Here is a 17,454-nt window from a genome sequence, read left to right as displayed (position 1 = left end):
GAGAGGTCATCTAGTCCAACCCCCTGCACTGAGGCAGAACCAAGCATACCCAGACCATCCCTGACAGTAGTTTATCTAACCTGTTTGTAAAAATCTCCAGTGATAGGGATTTCATAACCTCCCATGGAAGCCTATTCCAGTGCTTAATTATCCTTATAATTAGAATGTTTTTCCTAATATCTAACCTAAATCTCCCTTGATTAAGCCAATTACTTCTTTTCCTTCCTTCAGTGGATATGGAGAACTATATGAAATATGAAATAATTCAGTGGACATGGAGAACTATAGATAATATAAAAAACATTTATAAAAACAAGGAGTTAAATTTTAAAAAGTCAGCCTTTTCTTTCAAATCTACAAGTCAGCAGTTGTCAGAGCATGCTGGAGAGTCTAATTGGCCTGTTGAATGTGAAAAGACATGATATGACAAAACCACAGAAGTGAAAAGTCCATACAGTCATTGAGTTTATTAAACCTTAAATCAGAGTGATTCATACATAGTATTGTTCAAATTGAAATAGAGTCAGTGCTAGTCAGAGCCCCAAAGCTATTCCCAAACTCTTGAATATGACTTAATTATGTTACTGTCATTAGTACAGTAATGTGAAAACTCAAAAGACACCAAAATAGAGTATTCTGTCTCAAACTGAAAAGGGAAATTTTAAAGGCCCAAATGTTCACAGTTGAACAGAAAAACTCATTTATTTCATTTTAATAAAACCATCAAAAATTATTTGCTTTAAATGAAGTCAGAAAACACTAGGAACTCTAAACAAAGTAATAAATCAGTTTCAGGCTGTCAAGCCTAACTGATAACAGCAGAGCAAAATAGTGCTATAAGGGAGACAGATTTGGATGCAATCTTGGGCCTTTTGCATATTGACTTAGTGGATAGTAGTTCCTTTCACATCCTTCTTAAGCATACGCCAACAGAAAAGCCATCTAGACTGCCTTGTTAAACCTACCCAAACAGTATGCTATGCAAAAAAGGAAGACTTGCATCTTCCTATATACTTCACCTGCTGATTAAAAACAAAAACAAAAACAAAAACTTGCTAATCAGAAGTCTTGATTAAGATTAGATACTGGCGTGAAGAAATATAAACGGCTATCAGAATATGGATATGCTGACAACAATCATGCACTGTACCTCTGTAGTTGGATTTATGTTTAAGGCAAGAGGCAATGGATTAATAAGATCTGGGTTCCAATTCCATCTCTATCTGAATTCCTATGTGGTCCTGGGTAACTCAAGCTCTCTGGACCTCAGTACTCTTATCCATAAAATGGAAATAATAAAAAGTTACCTACTTCATAGGGGTGTTCTGCAAATATATTCAGTAGTGTTTTGTGGCATACTGATACGACAGTGATGGAAGCCATATAAACACCTACACAGCTAGATCAGGAAGACTAGGTTTTCCTTGCCCAACTTCCATGATTCTATTCAACATCTCGGTCAGTCAATCTGTGATGCATACTGTAGGAATATGGGCCCACATTAGATCTGAGTGAACTATGGTTTTAAACTGAGCTTGGATGTTAGCATCAGTGGTAGGCCTAAAGCCTATGACCACGAAGAATGGGAAGGAAGAGTTGTTTGTGTTACACTTGTAGTGACCCTTGAAGTACCAGTGTTATCTTATATAAGGTTTGGGCTAATAGAAATAAAGAAAACATGATAAAATGGGTAAATAGTTGGCTATATAGATTTGTTTAACATATTATAAAGAAATGCTTCATCAGGCCTTAGCTAAGGTCTGATAACCAGCAATGGCATCACTTGTTTATTATAGTGTATACAAAGGAAAGGTTTTCAGGGGTTTCTTCGTCAGAGCTTTTCCTCACCCCTCTGGAGACACACCAAGATGAGAAGGTATCCCTCAACCTCTGATCCTGTTGTGAGTATTTGGGCCAATACTTTTAAATGTATTGTTGATAGGATAGAGTATAGGTGTGTACATGCTTATATCTGTATTTTGGATGTACTCTATACCAAGTAGCCTTTGGACTAATAAAGGAATGTTTGTGTGGACACCACGTCATGGAAAACCTTAATAAACTTAAGGAAATTATTTCCAACACATACAACAGTTAAACAATCACCTGCAGCATCCCAAGTATCTTACAATTCCACAGCCATTACTCTTTTAAACAGTTTTATGTGGGCAGTTTACTAGGCTTCTAAAAATATATATATATTAAAACAAATTCTATTATGTGGCATCACACAACACCCACATAAGGTCACCAGCAGGTTTGGAACTTTTAGATTCCCCTCACAGACCTCTGCCGCTTGTGCTAATAAAGTAACTGATAGCAATAATAGGTTGTTATTAGTGCTGTCAATTAATTTCAATTAATCACTCTGTTAAACAATAGAATACCAGTTGAACTTTATTAAATATTTGTGGAATTTTTTTTGCATTTTCAAATATATTGATTTCTATTACAACACAGAATACAAAATGTACAGTGCTCACTTTATATTGTTTTTTATTACAAATATCTGCACTGTAAAAATGATAAAAAATAGTATTTTTCAATTCACCTCATACAAGTACTGTAGGGCAATCTCTATCATGGAAGTTAAGTTTAAAATGTCTATTTTTTGTTACATAACTGCACGCAAAAAAAAAAAACAATGTAAAACTTTAGAGCCTACAAGTCCACTCAGTCATACTTCCTGTTCAGCCAATCGCTAAGACAAACAAGTTTGTTTACATTTATGGGAGATACTGCTACCTGCTTCTTATTTATGTCACTTGAAAGTGAGAACAGGCGTTCTCATGGCACTTTTATAGCCAGCGTTGCAAGATATTTACGTGCCAGATATGCTAAACATTCGTATGCCCTTTCATGCTTCAGCCTCCATTCCAGAGGACATGCTTTGATGCTGATGATGCTCGTTAAAAAAATAACACATTTATTAAATTTGTGACTGACCTCCTTGGGAGAGGACTGTATGTCTCCTGTTCTGTTTTACCTCCATTTCATGTTATAGCAATCTCAGATGATGACCCAGCACATGTTGGTTTTAAGAACACTTTCACAGCAAATTTGACAAAACACAAAGAAGATACCAATGTGAGATTACTAAAAATAGTTACAGAACTCGATCCAAGTTTTAAGAATCTCAAGTGCCATCCAAAATCTGAGAGGGACAAGGTGTGGAGCATGCTTTCAGAAGTCCTAAAAGAGCAACACTCTGATGTGGAAACTACAGAACCCAAACCACCAAAAAAGAAAATCAATCTTCTCCTGGTGGCATCTGACTCACATGATGAAAATGAATATGCGACAGTCCGCTCTGCTTAGGATCGTTATCAAGCAGAACCTGTCATCAGCATGGATGCACGTCCTCTGGAATGGTGGTTGAAGCATGAAGGGATATATGAATCTTTAGCGCATCTGGCACGTAAATATCTTGCGACGCTGGCTACAACAGTGCCATATGGACGCCTGTTCTCACTTTCAGGTGACACTGCAAACAAGAAGCGGGCAGCATTATCTCATGCAAATTGTAACTAAACTTGTTTGTCTGAGTGATTGGCTGAACAAGTAGTAGACTCAGTGGACTTGTAGGCTCGAAAGTTTTATATTGTTTTATTTCTGAATACAGTTATTTTTTAAACATAGTTCTACTTTTGTAAATTCAACTTTCATGATAAAAAGATTGCACTAAAGTACTTGTATTAGGTGAATTGAAAAATACTATTTTTTTTTTTACAGTGCAAATATTTGTAATAAAAAATAAATGTAAAGTAAGCACTGTCAATTTTGTATTGTGTTGTAACTGAAACCAGTATATTTGAAAATGTAGAAAACATCCAAAAATATTTAAATAAATGGTATTCTATTATTAACAGTGCGATTAATCACACGATTAATCACGATTAATATTTTTTAACGCTTGACAGCTCTAGTTGTTTTCCTTTATGGGGATGAAGCACACACTTGGCTATTGGGTTGCACAGGTATTTGATGAGAGCAGAGGAATGGTGAGAACCAGGAATCTTGCACTCCATTCCAGGCTCTGGTCACTCAGGGTATGTCTACATGGGGATAAAAAACCCACATCTAGTCCAGGTCAGCTGACTCTGGCTTGCAGGGCTCAGGCTTCTGTGCTGAAAAATTGCTACGCAGACATTTGGGCTCGGGCAGAATCCCGAGCTCTGGGACCCTGCAAGGATGGAGGGTCCCAGAGCTGAAGCTCCAGTCCAAGCCTGAACATCTACACAGCTATTTTTAGCTCTACAGCCCAAGCCCTGCAAACCCAAGCCAGTTGACCTGGGCCAGCGGCAGCCGTGCTGCGGGGCTTTTATCCCTGTGTAGATGTACCCTGAGAGCACAGGAATGGAGTATCCCTGCTCTCAGTTCGTGTGCCTGACTCAGCTTGGCCTGCAACAGCCCAGAGCTATAATTGCAGAAAGAGTCTTGCTCAACCTTGGGATTGAGTATACCTAGTAGAGATGGAATTTGGGGGGGAAATTTACCAGCTAAACTCTAAATTTCAATTGAGCATGAACACAGTGCACTTTTTCAAAGGTTTCTTAGCTATATTTGGGCAGATTTTCACAGGGACAGCAAAAGGCACATTACTAACAAAAAAGGGCTTGTCCCTGCCATGTTTCTAGTCCCTACTCCATAGCATAGGAGCACCAGAGCTATTCATAATAAAAAAAGGTCAATAGAATTTTTTTTAACATGGACAAAACTGTATTTTTTCCTAGCCTCCTGCTTGGAAACTGCTGAACCATTTTGTCAGAAATTAAAAAAAGCCTGAGGCACATACATGGAGAATTTCAACCTACATGGCTAAAGTGTGGCAAAGTTATAAGCTACTGAAAACAGGATCTTAAAATGGAAAGTGCTGGGCAAATAGGAGGTGCTACCGGTCCTGCCTATATTAAACCAGATCTAAAACCAGAACTGAAAGAAAACCTGACAAGAGAAACACCTGTATACCCACTTAATTAAGACCTTACTTACAAAATACTTCTCACACACTTCTTAAATGGAAGAAAAACTGAAAGTGTAGCTGCTAGCACAGGGGTTCTCAAACTGGGAGTCGGGACCCCTCAGGGGGTCGTGAGGTTATTATGTGGGGGGTCATGAGCGGTCAGCCTCCACACCAAATCCCGCTTTGCCTCCATCATTTATAATGGTGTTAAATATATTTAAAAGTGTTTTTAATTTATAAGGGGGGGGGTTGCACTCAGAGGCTTGCTATGTGAAAGGGGTCACCAGTACAAAAGTTTGAGAATCATTGTGCTAGCACATGGAGTCTACACACTGTTCTTAGCAGCCTATACACACACTATCCGGTGCAACTGCACCTGTTCTTAGGGTCTGACTTTTTTACCAATTTAAATATCAGCATCACTGCAAATTTAAGCCTCAATTTTAATCCCATGTTTTTCTGTCCTAGGGTTTTTCCTGCAGAACATTAGTGTCCCAGATCATAGTTCCCTCTGAGCCCTGCACTCCTAACTAGTGCCATATAGTCTGCATCTTTTATAATAAAAACTGATTCTCTATCGAAAATTTCAGCAATTAATAATAAATGGAAATATACCTATCTCGTAGAACTAGAAGGGACCTTGAAAGGTCATCAAGTCCAGTCCCCTGCCTTCACTAGCAGGACCAAGTACTGTCCCTGACAGTTGTGTGTGCGCGCGCGCGCACACCCCAGATCCCTAAATGGCCCCCTCAAGAATTGAACTCACAACCCTGGGTTTAACAGGCCAATGCTCAAACCACTGAGCTATCCCTGTCTGGTGGCTGTTCAAATAGATGACTTTCAATTATACCTATGCAAGTTTATGTAAAACAACACTCATTAAGATATATGATCTAACTGAAGTCGCTGTCCAACAAAAGCTAAAACTTCATAATTGGGTAAATAATAATGAACTACAATCTTACACCAAATGCTACTCACCACGAAGATAGCTCTTTATTTTTTCAATGTAACTTAAAAATATATATATAAATCCACTACTAGACTACAAAACTGCAAAAGTCAAGGAACTCCTTCATTTAAGACATTTAAATTGAGACTAGAATGGAGACGGCACTAAAAAGCCATATTTTATAGCATATTCTCCAATGTTTTTATTTGTGAATCACCAGAAAGAATCCATGGACAATAAGAAATAGCTCTGTGAACTGCAGTATGAGAACCATTAACTCTAGGGAACAAAACTACACTAGTATGAGAATGGATTACATGACTCAATAGGTATTTCTGATCTCTAACACCATGATTCATACTCCATTTGAATGGAATTTTTAAAACCCACTACAGTGTCTGGTGTTCTTAGAAGACTCTTCCGGGGAGGAAGGGCTACTATCAGAGACTCTCAAACGGAGCAATAGGAAGTCAGTCCCCAGAATAAGTTTTTGAGGGGCATTTTTGAAACTGTTCCCGAAAGAGTAGTATAAAGATTAGATAGTCCCCGAGATGATTTCCCTCAAGGAAGATGCTTTGGAGGAAGTGCCATGAAATCACTTGCTAACAGCTCTCAGAATCTAAATAAGAACCATATATCCCCCTTTATAATACTTCTTGACCTGATAAGAACTGAGTGAGAAAATCCAGCAGACACACCATTTGGAAAGCTTAACAAAAAAGCACTAATATACACGTCTACATCTGACCTACTTCTGAAAGTAGACACAGCTCTCTCATCCATGGTTAAAGACATAGTGATATCAAGAGATGCTAACTTCCACCAAAAGGATGTGGCTGACAGGAAAACAAAGTCCTATTTGAGAAGAAAATTTTTGAAGCCACTTCAGTTGCCCTTGCATGCTTTTGCTATCTCCATTTCTTTGACTAGGGCCATTCTTGCCTGCACGGGCTTCCTTTCAGATGCTTCCACTTCACAGTTAGAACATTTTTTTGTTCTAGGAGCAATGTTGGGCAGCAATATCAGGGCAGCTTTCATCACATGTGCTTCCCTTGAGAGTCAGAGATATGACGCAAGAGCAATGGAGTCATAGACTTTAAGGTCAGAAGGGACCATTATGATCCTCTAGTCTGACCTCCTGCACAACGCAGGCCACAGAATCTCACCCACCCACTCCTGTAATAAACCCCTAACCTATGTCTGAGCTATTGAAGTCCTCAAATCCAGGTTTAAAGACTTCAAGGTGCAGAGAACCCTCCAGCAAGTGACCCGTGCCCCACGCTGCAGAGGAAGACAATAGGTTCTAAATCAGTGGCAACATCAGCTTCTGCTAACGATATGGAAAAGAAAGCCTCGAAGCTAAAAATTAAATGCAAAACATACTGGAGATAGGCTTTTTGGTCACCCTATTGATTAAGATCTATAAGATGCTCTATAGCATCTAGAAACTGGAGATGCCGGACACTTCCAGGAGCCACGCAGAGCCAGGGCAGGTAGGGAGCCTGCCTTAGCCCCGCTGTGCTGCCTACCGGGAGCCGCCTGAGGTAAGCGCTGCCCGGGTGGAGGCCATACCCTGAACCCCATCCCACACCCTAACTCCCTCCCACAACCCACATCCCAACACCCCGCCGCATTCTGAGCCCCCACCCGCACCCCCTCCTAGAGACCACACCCCCACTGCACCCCAAAACCCTGCCCCAGCCCTGAGCCCCCTACCCTACTCCAAACCCCTCATACCGTGCCCCACCACAGAGCCCGCACCCCCAGCCAGAGCCGAGCCGGCTCCTGCACTCCAACCCCCTCAGCTTCAGCCCAGAGCCCCCTCCTGCACCCCAAGCCCCGCATCCCAGAGCCCACACCCCCAGCCGGAGCCCTCATCCCCTCCCACACCCCTGCCCGGAGCCCCCTCCTACACCCCGAAACCCTCATTTCTGGCTCCACCCCAGAGCCCACACCCCCAGCTGGAGCCCGCAACCCCTCCTGCACCCCAACCCCTACCCAAGCAAGTGAAAGTGAGTCAGGGTGGGGAGAGTGAGCAATGGGGGGGGGAATGGTACGAGTGGAGGTGGTGTCTCGGAGAAGGGGTGGGGCAGGGGCAGGGCCTCGAGGAAGAGGTGGGTCATGGGTGTTTGGTTTTGTGCGATTAGAAAGTTGTCAACCCTATCTAGACAAAGTGTCTACAGCAGATATACTTAGCTAGCAGAGTTTTGCAAAAGAAAGGACATTAATGTTAGGTAGACTTGAGAAGGAAATAACTGTTCAGTTCTCCTTTGCATGCTCCACCAGCATGGCTTCACTTAGGGGCCTGCCCTTAATGGAAGGCAGCTGGAGCAAACCTGCAAGGAGAAGAAATGTGTTGTTTCAGTAGTACAAAGCCAAATATGTTTATTCTCTGTACTGTGTCTTCCTCCTGTTGATGAGCATTCAGAGGTTTGGTTAAAATGGAAACCATTTTAATAAGACTCTGAAGGAAAAGCTGTTTTATTGTTTTCCCTCTTTGTCTTGTAAAGTAGTTGTAAACTGGAAAGTGTTCAAAGAAGGACCTATGAAGTTTGGCTATTGTTTCAATGTGTTTGCATCTTCATGTGGTACTTTGAAAAATATTTAACAACATGCCTCAAATGTTTTCAAATAAAAGCTTTTATCTTATCAGTACAAGGAAGGCGATGTTCAAAGTTTAGCTTTGCTGATAAAATAATCATATTATTCTATACTGTATTCACTCTAAGTCACTCTTCTTCCTAGAATGGGTCAGAAAAAGTAGTAAAAGACATTTAGGAAGGTTTTTTTAATTTCCCCTTTTTACAATGGCCTATATCTCAATCTAATAATTCAGTTAAAAAAAAACAACAACTAAACTTTACAAAAATCAGAGATACTGCTTGCTAAACTAATTCAGAAAACCTTTTCCCCCTCTCTTAATCCTAAAAGCTAAAATATTTTTAAAAGGCACAACTGCCTTTATTGTTGGCAATATTAGCAATGCTATTTTTAAATTTTAATCTGACCTCAATATCCTCATATCTTGACAAACAAATTATAAAATACATCAACCCACACTAATGCAAACAGTGCAACAAAGAAATGCAAGGCCTGGCTGCCCGAATGAGACAACATCATGAGAAGTGTTCCTTCTCAGGAGGAAGCTGTGTTGAAGATGATGAAAGGAACATGTCTGAACCTGCAGGATCTTCAGGTTGGCAAACTTTTTTATTTCATACTTTTCTTAAGGTCTGCCTGTCTTCCTTCTGGACTATTACTGAATTCTCATGTTTGAGCAAAAAATATATTTGTTACTCTATGGTACTTTCATTTTAGATGCAGTTGTGATAAAAAATAAATAGCTGAAATAGGCAGATCTTCCTTTTACAATTTCACCTTTAAAGTAGTACTGAGTGTCAGTGAATGCAATGAGTAGTACTAAATGAGCAGTATGGTAATAATTAAATAACTGCATTGACATTTTGTTTAGGAGAATCCATCCTCAACATACAGGATTCTGAAGACTATCCACCTTCAAGGTCACCATCATTTTCTATAGTTTCAGAGTTATCTGCCAATGATAGTGTTTCAGTCACATCATGTATGTCACATAGCCACAGTATATCACCTGTAGCAAAAAGAAAAAAAAATCTCCATCATCCAGAAACAAACACAGATAAGTTTGTGATAAGAACCAGCAGATTACAAAAAGAGGTAATTGATGAAAAAATTGCCCGGTTTATTTATGCATCACACTCTCCTTTCCGTATGATTGAGAACCCACACTTCATTAACATGGTTCAGTCATTAAGACCAGGATACAGTCCACCCAAAAGAGCAGCTGTCGCAGGCAAATTGCTGGATAAAGTGTACGAAAGAGAAATTGAGCAGTGTGCAAAAGGTCTAGAGGGTAAAATTGTTAACCTGAGTCTTGATGGGTGGAGCTATGTCCACAATGATCCTGTTGTATGTGCTTGTGTGACAACAGAAGAAGGGAATGTCTTCCTTACAGAAACAATTGATACATCAGGAAATGCGCACACAGCAGAATACTTACAAGAAGTAGCAGTAAAAGCTATAACAAACTGTGGGGAAAAAATGCAAATGTCTAGTATGCAGCTTGGTCACAGACAATGCTGCAAATGTATCCAAGATGAGAAGAAATTATTTACAAGAGAGCCCCAAGCTAATAACATACAGTTGCAGTGCTCATTTGATGCACCTCCTAGCCAAAGACTTCAGTGTTCCAGAAATAAAGGCTAATGTTGTCAAAATTGCAAAATACTTCCGTAACAACCACTTTGCAGCAGCTGCTCTGAAAAAAGTGGGAGGAACCAAGCTAACTCTCCCACAAGACGTGCGATGGAACTCAACAGTGGACTGTTTTGAGCACTATATCAAGAACTGGCCTAATCTGATGACAGTTTGTGAACAAAATTGTGAGAAAATAGATGGCACTGTCACAGCCAAAGTTCACAACATTGGGCTTAAGAGAAACGTTGAACACATGCCGAGTACCCTGAAACCTATTTCTGTAGCCTTGAACAAAATGCAGGAAAATAGCTGTTTTATTGCTGACGCTGTTGACATTTGGAAGGAACTGAATAAGATCTTAAAAAGAGATATATTCAATGACAGAGTTAAATTACAAGCATTAAAAAAACAAATGGGACAAACACTATCGCCAGCTCATTTTCTTGCAAATATTCTCAATACTAGGTACCAGGGTCAAACCTTAACTGCTGAAGAAGAGGAGTTGGCTATGACATGGACATCCAGCAATCATCCCTCCATAATGCCAACTATAATAAAATTCAGAACTAAGGGTGAACCATACAAGAAATATATGTTTGCTGATGACGTTTTAAAGAAAGTCACACCAGTGAACTGGTGTAAGTCACTTAAGCACTTGGATTCAGAGACTGTTGAAGTGATAATGTCACTTTTAACAGCAGTGGCTTCTTCTGCCGTTGTAGAAAGAATATTTTCTTCCTTTGGACTAATTCATTCCAAACTGAGAAATCGCTTGGGACCTGAAAAGGAAGAAAGCTTGTTTTTCTTTTACAGGTTATGAACAAACAGGAAAATGAAGGTGAAGACGACTGAGTTAGCTGCAGAAGCCAATAGTTTAATGTTGGCCTGGCTGACTTAGTCGATTTAATTTTTGTTTCTTTAAAAAAAATATTTCATGTAACTTTTAGTTAAAAACAATTTTAACAAAACAAACCTGATTTTAAAAAACTTGAATGTTTAATTACATTCAAAAATTAAAATATTATATGTTTGCTGTTGAAGAAAAAAAATCCAGAATACATAACGCTGTTGTTTTAGTTACAATTTAAATGTCTGCCTAGTAATGTTCTCCTCCTAATACAGCATGGTAAGAAAATCCTCCAAATATTAATGATTAACCTGTTGAATTGGAGATATTTATGAAGTTATTGGGAGGTGAAATATCTGCTTCAATTACCTTTGGTAAATTAAATAACCAAACAATCATTCATTTTCTGATATAGCTGTAAAACTAATCTGAAAACTTTTCAAAATAAATCACTTTAAAAATGTATAGTGTACACCTTCTAAAAATGAAACCTACATCTCTCTCTGAGTTGTGAAGAATAAGTATTAAGGTTATAACAAACAACAAGAATGCACTTTTATGTAGAAATCCATGATTAAATCGCATCTTCCTTAAATCAAATCCACCCTGGCAGACGATTTAAAAAAAAGAAAAAAAAAAATCACTCAAGATAGTTAAATCTGACTGAAGAGTTACAAAAGGATCTCATTAAACTGAGTGACCAGGCAACAAAATGGCAGATGAAATTCAATGCTGGTAAATGCAAAGAAATGCACACTGGAAAACATAATCCCAACTATAAATATAAAAAAGTGCAGTCTAAATTAGCTTTTACCATTTAAGAGATCTTGGAATCACTGTGGATAGAGTTCTCTGAAAACATCCAGTGGCAGTCAACAAAGCTAACAAAAAGCTAGGAAACATTAGGAAAGGGATAGATAATAAGGCAGAAAATATGTCACTATATAAATCTATGGTACACCCACACTTTGAATACCTCATGCAGTTCTGGTCACCCCATCTCAAAAAAGATATATTAGAACTGGAAAAAGTACAAAGAAGGGCAACAGAAATGATTAGGGGTATGGAACAGCTTCTATATGAGAGCCTAAAAAGACTGGAACTGTTCTGCTGGAGAAGAGACAACTAAGTGGTGATACAATAGAAGTCTATAAAATTATGACTGGTGTGGAGAAAGCAAGTATTATTTACCCCTTCACATAACAAAAGAACTAAGGATCACCCAGGGAAATTAATAGGCTGCAGGTTTAAAACAAACACAAGTACTTTTTCATACAACGCACAGTCAACCTGTGGAACTCATGGCCAGGAAATGTTGTGAAGGCCAAAACTATAACAAGGTTCAAAAAAGAACTAGACAAGTTCCTGGAGGATAGGTCCATCAATGGCTATTAACAAAGATGGTCAGGGATGCAACTCCATGTTATGGGTGCCCCTAAACCTCATACTGCCAGAAACTGGGACTAGATGACCTGGGATGGACCACTTAATAATTGCCCTGTTCTGTTCATGTCCTCTGAAACATCTGGCACCCTCCACTGTCAGAAGACTGGATACTTAGCTAGATGGACCACTAATTCGACCCAGTATTGCCATTCTTATGTTCTTATGACTACATGCATTCATTTTGTTTTTCCACATTTCTTCCTTCTTATCTACTTACACTGAAATAAATTATGTACTCGCCATTCCTCTCCTACCACTGAACCCCTTTCCAACACAAAAGATAATTTTATGTTTGTAAACACTTGACGAGACATCTTAGTCCAGTGGTTCTCAACCCACGGCCCAATCAGCACACAGCTGCTGCCCATGTCACATCCTCAGGGCCATACAGGTAGTATATATATTGTGTGGATGCAGCCCACAGAACACAGAGCACTCCATATGCAGCCCACAATGGTAAATAGGTTGAGAACCACTGGATTAGTCATTCATTTAAAAATGGCTATTACCCAAGAAAGCTTCATAAACTGTTTCCTCACTATTGAGGCCAAACAACTTTTGTAATAAATCAGGTCCAGAAAAGAATCATATCAAATTATGACAGAAAGAGTGAAAAAGATGTGGAAAGCTTCATTTATGACTCCTAAATTAGGCCATACATACTGACCATCTACACATGGTTCAAGGAAAGTAACATGGTCCAACAATAAACCTACCTCAACTCTGCATAGCTGGCAAGTTTTAGACAGCTCCATGTGTGACATTTCATGCAAATTATTTAATGATCTAATTTACACATCATAAAATTAACCTACAAAAACTTGAGTGTGGATTTAGCAGTAGTGAAAGGCATCAGCTTCACAGCACTGGTAAATATATTCCTCTGTTCATCTACAGGGCTGAGCCAGGTCAAGATTCCCAAAAACACAATGTCATGCCAATGTACCTCACCCCTGATGGTTGGCTGGGATACTTCAGACTCTATGACTCAAGCTGTTCTCTCTAGTGAGTCTGCCAATTAGCAAAACAACTAATTCTGGGGAAGGTACAAGAACACTGAATTCTCAGAGATGGAGGAAAATAGAATTTTGCATTATATCTGTAGCTTGATAACAAATTTAATTTTAAATTTTACATTTTAATGATTGAGTAAACACCATACACTGTTCAAGTAGTATAGAGGTGAACTGTTACTCATTTTGGAACACTGTATGCAATATTTGTACTGCCCATATTTCATTCAAAGTGTGGGCTCCCTGTAAAATGACCCAAAAAAGTGTGTCATTCAACATCTTCATTCAGATTAATGGAAATATGAATCACTATGTGGTGAATTGTCAAGTCTGATGTAATCATACCAATATGCAGCTTTTCTCTTTAATATTTTAAGATACAGCCCTGGTGTGAAATCTTAACCTTGACTTCAATGAAGCTCACATTTTACCCCAACCCTGGGAAGAGAGGCTTTTATTTAAAAACAGGAACTCAGTGTTACTGAATGGAGTTCGTCATACAGGGAGGGACACTCCTCCACAGACAAGAGGCCCAGAGAGACAAATAATGAAGATAAAAATAGACACAGTTTTTGCTCTGAAAGTTTTTCTTGGAATCATCTTTTCTTTCATTATAAAACAACTGAAAAAATCCGAAGTGTTGATTTCAAGAGCAAAATATTTGATTTCCAGTTCACCCAGTTTAGAATTATAATTTAGCACAATGTCAAACCATGTTACATCTGTTAAAGTAAGTTTACCAAATTAGTATTAGTCTGCAACATCCATTTACTGACTACTATGGGGATTAATGGTCAGCATTCACAAGAATCAGGGGGTAAGACACTGTACAACAACTCCAAATTACCAGAAGAGTATTAAAATCCATCATTCAGACACACGTTATAGCAAAGCAAAGGGACTGAAAAATGTCTGGTTTTAAATATATGCTCAAAGGCCTTATTAAGAACATAATGCATTTGCACCTGAGCAAAGTCTCTTTAAATAGAAGACTAAACGGATGTCATTATTGCTTACACAGTACACTAATATACTAAAGTGAATGTTTTGCTTTAAAAAGCATGTGAAAACAAAAATTTAACCTGTTAAATTAACAATTTATTCCAGTTATTGTTTTCATTATAAAGAAATCCAAATTATTTATGAAAAGGACATACTGACTCATTTTTGTTCATTTATGGAAGTGAACAGGTCACAAGACACAATACTGAATGGTTCTTTTGGATCGCAATAAGTATTCAGGTTACTATGACCTCAAAACATTTCTTACACTATCAGTGGAAGCCTTCACAATTACAAAAGTAGGATAGAAATATTTCCGTCTAACTTAGTAAAAATTGGGCATTTGTTTTCCCATTCATAGAAAACAAGTTTGAATCAGCCAATTTGTACTAAACAGGACAAACAGAAGGCTATCTTAGATTACAGTTTATTTTGCCAACCCGAACAGTATTGCACTGACTCTAAATCATTGGTACTCAATACAGGAAGAGCTGCTAACAATTCTTGGAAGACATTTTTGGTTAGAAAAATCAAAGCAGGATAGGAAAACTCACTGGGACCAAAAGGGATAAATGTGTGTTTGGTTAGAATACCGATAATGATAAAGGAGCAGAAAATAAAGCTTTCACAGGGAGTTCTTACATCAGCAGTAAACAGAAATAACAGGACTTAGCCAGAAATTATTCTGCTAGCATGAAAAATAAGACTTTTACTAAAGACTGGAATTTATGCTGTGGTCTACAAAAGTAAGCAATCAGAGGAAAAATATGTGAACTCTGAAGATGAGATAATTTTATCTCAATACCGGTGAAGAGTTATGTTAACTGTGGTTTGCGTCAAACTGTATGTACAATATCCAAAATATATTTTCTTTTCAGCTATTTGCAGTATGTCTGCTAAAAAGGCAAGCAGTTCTTTAAACTGAGCACACTCCTCCTCAGTTTCAAATCATGTCTGCCATTGGTCAAAATGTATGTAGTAACACCAGAGGAAAAAAAGTCATACTACCTGCAATGAAAAGAACAAAAGATAAAAATTCTACTGCCATGTCTTGCCACAGTAATAAATTTCCACTCGCTACTACAATTCTGTAGCTTTTTCTATCAGAAAGAACACCAGGGGATGGAAAATCCAAGATAAAAATGAAATTAAATCCCTCGTCATAAAGGAATTTTTAGATAGTGCCAAGCCCCAACCAGACAACCGAGCCAAAATGGTGAACCATGCTGGCTGGCTCAGAGGCTAAGCCTTTTTTAAGATGTTGCAAATTCAGATTCCCCCTAAATTTAGTGAAAGATGATAATGCAGAGCAATTTAAAGGTGGAAAAGTAGCTGAACTAACATTATAAAATATCAATAGTTTTCAGTCATCAGCTTGTTTAGTTATGCCAAAATTCCAATGCATGCACACAACAAAAAGAAAAAAATGCAATATCATCACACCTCAGAGGCCCCATAGCATTTTGAGGCATCTCTAAGTAGCTTGAAGAACCTTATCAACATATGCCATGGTATTTAATAGTGTGTCTTTAAACGTCTTTATAGGCAGGCTGGAGCCCAGAATGTTTACAATAATGCACAGCCCATTAAACTTCTAGGGAATGGATAAGTTGCTCATGGGATTTATTCCTTCTTGCTTCAAATTTTTAAAATACAACTATTGCAAGCCACCAAGGTTCACCATCTTGGCTCAGTTGCATTGGCTTGGCACAATCTACAAATGGGTACCCTTCCTGTAAATTAAAAATCACACAATAGAGGATTGCCCAAAGATTTAAATGCATCTACCTCAAACCCAATGTGACAAGCAGCAGCAGCAGCCTGGAAAAGTTTAAGGGATCCCTACCTATCATGTGGCTAGGCAGATTATATAATGAAAAGGAAGCTAGGTGCAGAGGGGAAGGGAATGTCCTCTTCGCCACCCTGGCTGGTGGAAGCAAAAGGAACAGGGGAAGCCTTTGGGGTCTGTAGCCAGCATTCCTGGGCTGAGTTTTATATTGTGTTTTTATGTCCTTTGCTTTCAAATAATAAATCATGCCCTGAGGCAAGGGCCTTTAAAGGACTTGGGTGTCCCTACCTGGGCTGGTAGAACAGCCTACCAGCATATACTCAACCCACTTCTTAACAGCCTTAGGAAAGAGGAAAAAAGTGATGGGTGTTGAGCAATGCAACAAGAACCTTTTCCCTCTACAGAGCTGAAGGATTACTACAAATCCAGCCCAGGGTTACTAGTGGCCAGAAGTTGTCGCCATCAGACAGCTGTCTGGTGGCCTACTTTTTTGTATTACTGTAGTGTCGAGGAGGACAGGCACAGTCCAGGATCACATTGTGCTAGTCACTGTACAGAGTAAAAAGTCCCTGCTCCAAGGAGCGTACAATCAAAGCATAAAAGACGAGAGACAACAGGTGGATACAAACAGATGGGGATGCACAGGACACAGGGAGACAAATTGGTCAGTGCTGGAAGCAGGAGTGTTGGAAGACCAGCTGCCCAAAAAGTTTTTATGCAGGCATCACAGAAAAGGAGAGTTCTAAGGAGCCATTGAAGGAGCGCAACGAGGTAGTTTACTGAGAGGCAGCATGGAAGAAAGCACAAAGGGACTTGTTTAACAAGTGGGTAAGGGAAGCTAGCATCATTGGCCAACTGGAGACAGGTGTCGACATTTAAACAGCATGAGAGATTGGCCTAGTGAAATGAACTGGTGGTTTCAGTCCTGTTCATAACAGGCAGGATCCACATCAGAAAAATTACCACTACTAAAAACATTAATTGATATTCTTATTGGCAATCTCAGAGACACCAAGAACTGAACATGTCTGTATGTTACCATCCATGCCCCACCTAGATTAGGATTAAAGAACATATTCACACAGCGCTGCTGGAAATCTTGTATTCATGCAATTAATCTGCCGTTCTAAGGAAAAAATAATAATTTGTACCATTTAGCTTTCTGCCAGTTTTCAAGTGTTTTACAGATAATTAATTTTAGCCTTA

The 17,454-nt window shown here is 38.9% G+C and overlaps 1 protein-coding gene across 1 annotated transcript in view; it reads right to left on the bottom strand.

Annotated features, from left to right (window-relative positions):
• WDFY3 (WD repeat and FYVE domain containing 3) overlaps positions 1-17,454 on the bottom strand; it is a 241,607-nt gene that overhangs the window by 206,990 nt on the left and 17,163 nt on the right. The window lies entirely within an intron of this gene.

Source organism: Emys orbicularis, chromosome 5 (genome assembly GCF_028017835.1).
Source record: "Emys orbicularis isolate rEmyOrb1 chromosome 5, rEmyOrb1.hap1, whole genome shotgun sequence".
NCBI lineage: Eukaryota > Metazoa > Chordata > Testudines > Emydidae > Emys > Emys orbicularis.
Note: the sequence above shows the minus strand (reverse complement) of the source record. Positions and strands in the feature narration are given on the sequence as shown.